Genomic DNA, 6,000 nt, shown 5'->3' on the forward strand with positions numbered 1-6,000 from the left:
CGCAAAGTTAGTTTTACTTGAATAAAAGACGAACTATAATGATTATGAAAAAAGTGTTTTGAGCAAATTTAGGTTTTATCAATGCCTTTTTAGATATTAAACAATATAAAAGACAGCAAACATCCAAGCACAAATTTGCCTAAAACAAGGTTTTTTGTAAAAAAGAAACTATAGAGCATTTTTTCACTAATAAATCGTGTTTTCGTCTTGAGCATAAAAATCTTCATGAACTGAAGTTACTTTTGTCAAAAAAAAAAACAGTTTTCTAGACCCTACAGATTTTGAGGTCTAGGTTTAAGTATGTAGTCAAGTTAGGGTCAGGTGCGCTCTTAAGCTTAAAACCGATAAAGCACGATAGCTCTATATTCTATAATAATTATTCATTAAAAATCACAAGTAGCCAAACTCGCCTAAGCGAAAGATCGTGACTTACTGTGTAAAATTCAAGTAAGCCTGAACGAAATTTTTATCCGGCTTAATCCTAATTTAAGTAGCTCATTGAGATGGGATCAATTTTATGCGGATAATTTGGCAGTGATGCCCTAATCACAGGAGTGTGGACCGGATAGTTGGATAGTTGACCCGATTTTACAAATATTGGCAAGGAAAAGCTACAATTTGGCCAAGACAATTAGTTTACTACCTACATTAATGTTGGCTTTAGGCGGCTTTAAAAGGTTTGCGCAATTTTGCATACATGAAAAAAAAATCTTTTGAGAAAGGATTTTCCTTTGACTAAAATATATCAAATACATAATAACTACGTATGATAATATAATATTATATTCTCATTTCATTAAAGACTAAAATTTGGTTCGTATTCTTCCAATGCAGATTAAAGAAAATATGATATCTATACTAATATTATAAATGCGAAAGTATCTCTGTCTGTCTGTCTGTCTCGCTTTCACGCCAAAACTACCGAACCGATTGTAATGAAATTTTGTACACAGATAGTCTAAGGTCTGAGCAAGGACATAGGCTACTTTTTAACTGGAAAAAAGGGTTGTAAGGGGGTGAAAATGCGTAAATTTGTTCAAATTAATTTAGTTCCGAAAGTTCATAATAGATGGCGCCGTGCCGTCTCCTACATCGCGCTATCGCTTGCTCAAACGTCAACGTTACTGTAAGAGGTGGTAAGGATGAAACTTCCTTTTGAGTTTTTTTTTTTAATTATTGAGGAAAGTTGATCATTGATGTTCGACTTCGACCCCACGGCCCACTCCCGTTTTTAATAATCCCTACGCAATTACCTCCTCCTTTTTGGAAATCGGTCAAAAATAGGGGCGTTTTATGTGTGATGTGTCTGTCTGTCTGTAAATCTATACTAATATAAATTCGAAAGTATCTCTATCTGTCGAGCGCTTTCACGCTAAAACTACCGAACGGATTGTAATGAAATTTTGTACTGTACAGATAGTCTAAATCCTGAGAAAGGAAAAGAAAAGAAAAAATCCTTTTAACTGGAAGAAAGGGATGTAAGGGGGTGAAAATGCGTAAATTTGTTCAAATTAAGTTAGTTCCAAAAATTTATAATAGATGGCGCCATGCCGTCTCCTACATCGCGCTATCGCTTGCTCAAAAGTGTTACTATAAGAGGTGGTAAGGAAAGTATTGAGAAAAGTTGATCGTTGATGTTCGACTTCGAAGTTCGACCCCTCTTCCCAGCTTTTAACCCCCTACACCATCACACATAAAACGCCCCTAAAATAGGGGCGTTTTATGTGTGATGTATCTGTCTGTCTGTAAAGTGTAAACATTGAAGTTTGAAGTAAGCTTACCGCGGAAACACCTCTGTCGTGCAAATTTTGCAATTTGCAGTAATGTAGCCTACAAATTACAATCTACATGGTTCAACGGGAACTACATACTATAGTATAAGTTACTCTATGAAGGGAACTACCGCGCGCTATTTTTATTTTAACATTGCAGCTTCTAAAATATTTAACCAAATAAGAAAGCTAATTCCTTAAAGGGAAAGCAAGGGAAAGAATAAAGGTGTAACTTTTAGTTATTAGGAGGATAATTTAGCGCCAAATTTAAGGAGGTCAGCAAACTTTTGAAAAGTTGTTAACGAACTTCAATAGAATAGTCTTGGAAACGGTATAATTTTTTGGTAAAAGAACTTGAGTTATGGTTATGGATATTTCGGTATCATCATCGTCTGAACTGTATTTTTTTAAACAATTTCGTACTATGAATATAAGACTTCTGAGGGTAATTTATTACAGTTCTGTGATACTTTTTAAAAACCCAGACGTCTTCCTTGCTTTTATGATAGGCACAAGGTTCTTTTTCGTGGAATAACAAAAATTCGAAATAACATCTTACATAATATTACTTATTTAGCTACTAGTTACTACATATTTACTTATTACTTCGATCGCAGATTCCAGGAAATGCTTTTGTATTCTATTGTTGTCGCGATCACCGGTGCTCTTATGGGGCTTGAAGAATTATCTCAAGTTATTTAGCACTCATGATGCGTATTGAGCATATTCAAATTCCAAAATGCGGTATCGACAGACATGAAATAACCAATAACCAATATAATTCATTACATTAAATAAGGGTTCTACAAGAAATACAAAGAAACAGGAGTATTTTTATTTGTGCGGCCCGATGGCTTTGATCTTGGACCCTTTGATAAATGCCACTCAACATTCGGGCCGTCTAAGTGAATGATTTTTGGCGAGGCCTTGCTATTTAATTTGCATTTCAAACATGTTAGATGGACTGCTTTGTAAATTGTATTAGCATTACTCCACTCGGGCTAACTTGTCGCTAGCGGTTATTGACTCCCTGTCAAAAACTTGTCATTTTCCATATAAAACCACGATTGACAGTATTTGACACTTAATTGTCAATCGCGGTTTATATGGAAAATGACAAGTTTTTGACAGGGAGTCAATGACCGCTAGCGACAAGTTAGCCCGAGTGGAGTATAGAGATCGGTATACAAATTTAACCGCAGTGCTAATAATTCATCCTCTTTTTTAGAGCGCTTACAGACGAACGGCACTTGTCAAAGGCACGCGTCTAGTGCTGTCAACTGCCGTCGACGCGTGTCGTTGACAAGTGCCGTCGACAAGTGCCGTCGACAATTAAATTGGACTTAAAGCCGTGCAAGATAAAGCGCCCCATCCAAACAAAGCGATTTCCAGTTTAATCAGCGCGTCAATACATCAGGGCCATCCCTGGCATAATAACTAGCACCGTCCAAAATCCGGAATCCGGATACGCCATCGGCCATACACAGCGTAGGCACAGTTAACAGTTTACAGGCCGCGGACGTCTTTCGTCGACCTTATTACACTAGCGGTTTGTGGGTAGAACGTTTACGCGATGATCATTGGCGGAGAGCACTGTCTCGCCACCCTACTCGGTAGGTGTAGGTAGGCCTACTGCGAATACGGAATGCGGTACGGAACCTTAAAAAAAGAGATTTAACTCTAATAATGATTCCTATCATAATTTATAATATCAAATAGCAATCAGAAATCTCATTGTTTATTACGGTCTAGTACTAGTAGTACAATAAGCCAGCCAAGTGCTAGTCGAACTCACTACAGTTACATATTATAATATATCAAACATAATATTAAGTATTCATTCTTTCAGTCATATTTATAAGGAAAATAGGAAAATTATAATGAGCATATTATAAAAACAGACTTGTGTTTGCACCCACAATTCCTAAGACGGGATCTGATTTTCTTAAGTCTTTGTGAAACAATGAAACTATATCAAAAAATAGTAACTCCGACAAACTTTATATTAGGTATATCATGGACATTCCTAATGCCAAAATGTTGTTTATTGCTTGTAACATGACTCACTAATGACTAGTCCATATTATTATAGTGTTTACTTCATTCTTTCAGTCATATTTTTAACTGTAAGGGCCTGTTTCACCACTTTCTGATAAAGTGTCTAATAGGCTATTCACAACTTTTTGACAGATTCTCCTTACTTGATCTGTCAAGTTAATTGGTGGATAGCCTTATCAGGAAGTGGTGACACAGGCCCTAAGTTTATATCAGATTGATAATTTAAATAGCAATGGCATATCGGTCAGAGGTAGACGGTAGTCTGCGAAGCCACCAATTTATTGTCATACTTATAATATGGTATGCCATAGTTCACAAAACACCCTACAAGATATTATGACAATGCTATGGTTTAAAAACAAAGTGTCTAAGCCAGTGATACCCAAAGTGGTCCAACCCCCAAGGGTCCACGCGAGACTAGACGGGGGTATGTGACAGGCCATCACAATATAATATAATGCCCCTAGCCTAACTTGACACTTTTGTAGAATAATCACTGCTCAAAATATTTTGCCGTGTGCCATTGGTTTGCTATTCCTGGTATATGCGGATGGCGGATAATTACATAGTTGAAAAGCGCAGCGACTGCTACTTATAATAATAGCAAGTTTCATGGTTTGTATTCTTAATTAATTCTTAACTGTGATATTCTTCAAAAATAAAGCATCAAGTCTGCCGACAATTGGACTTATTTATTCATTCATGGTGATGGTTATTAGAAATAATTAATAAAAAGAGTAACATTATTCCCTAAAAATATTTTGAAACCAATAATAATTTCAGATTACTACTTAATTTTACAGTAATCTCTTGTATATTTTTTTTATGCGAACGGGTCACCTGATGGAAAGCAACTTCCGTCGCCCATGGACACTCGCAGCATCAGAAGAGCTGCAAGTGCGTTGCCGGCCTTTTACGAGGGAATAGGGTAATAGGGGAGGGAAAGGAAGGGAATAGGGAGGGGTTAGGGGATTGGGCCTCCGGTAAACTCAAACACAGCGCAAGCGCTGTTTCACGCCGGTTTCCTGTGAGAACGTGGTATTTATCCGGTCGAGCCGGCCCATTCGTGCCGAAGCATGGTTCTCCCACGTATAAAATTACATTATTTATGCAACAGGTATCTACGAATATTGTAACTTTGTGTGTTTTATGAGCTACCTCTTCTATTATTATTGAATTCTAAAAACAATCTGTAAGTAAACAATATTCCTAAAAACTCACATTTGAAATGAATATAAGTTAGTATTGTATAGAAATATCTTGCATTTGCTAGTACCTTTTAGGGAGACCCAGCGACGTAAACAGGTATTCCGGGAAGCTATCATAAACCACACAAGACTCCAGTTTTTTCTAGTCTTTCAAAGTCATTTGAATATTATTCTGACACTAGTTGCTTGAGCCACACCAAATGTTTATTTATCACACCAAACTGCTTCACTAACAACAAACAAAACTTTTGTATAGATACAGCTCCAATTTCGGACGCATCAAAGACTTATATTTTCAATAAAGTTCTTGAATTCTTGATTATATTTTTGACGTCTCAAATTTTGGAAAATGAAAGCACGATATGCGTTTATGTCAAAAGTGACATTTATTCTTCTCCTTCATTCACATTTGAATTTTGCAGGAATCATGGTTAATAATTTAAAAAAAACAATAATGAAAACTTGTTTTTTAAAATACTTAATAATATAATAGGGTAAATGACCAGTACAATGGACAGTACTAGTCATTGGACAGAGCATAAAAACACAATATTTATTATGGTTGCTTTAAAAACTGCCTATTTTTAAAGTAATAGAACGCCTGATTTTTAAGAAAAACAGTAGTTTTTAAAGCAACCTTACTAAATATAGTATTTTTGTGCTCTGTCCAATGACTAGTAATGTTCACCCTACTGCATTTACATGACGACAAGGATTCTTGTAATATTTATAGATTAACCTTTAGCTATGGACGCGCGGTCTCACAGACCGCTCATACCCTGTACGAATTGGATCTGTCTATTTAACTAAAATAAATACTAACCACAATATTATGTTTAGTTACAATTACTGTAAGCTGTAATTACGTTTGTAGTGGCCTTTACCAAATACCATGTGAAATGACTGCCAAAAATGTTGTCCATATTGACAGTACCATATTATAAGTTTATGATTAGACCTAT

At 36.0% G+C, this 6,000-nt stretch overlaps 1 protein-coding gene across 1 annotated transcript in view; it reads right to left on the minus strand.

The window, feature by feature from the left end:
- Positions 1 to 5,379, minus strand: part of LOC121731427 (bifunctional heparan sulfate N-deacetylase/N-sulfotransferase) — a 169,034-nt gene extending 163,655 nt beyond the window's left edge. The window contains exon 1 of the mRNA XM_042120843.1: positions 5,107 to 5,379. The gene's annotated coding sequence lies outside the window, so the exon portion shown is untranslated. The remainder of the gene's footprint in view (positions 1 to 5,106) is intronic.
- Between the last annotated feature and the right edge of the window lie 621 nt (positions 5,380 to 6,000).

Source organism: Aricia agestis, chromosome 10 (genome assembly GCF_905147365.1).
Source record: "Aricia agestis chromosome 10, ilAriAges1.1, whole genome shotgun sequence".
Classification (NCBI taxonomy): domain Eukaryota; kingdom Metazoa; phylum Arthropoda; class Insecta; order Lepidoptera; family Lycaenidae; genus Aricia; species Aricia agestis.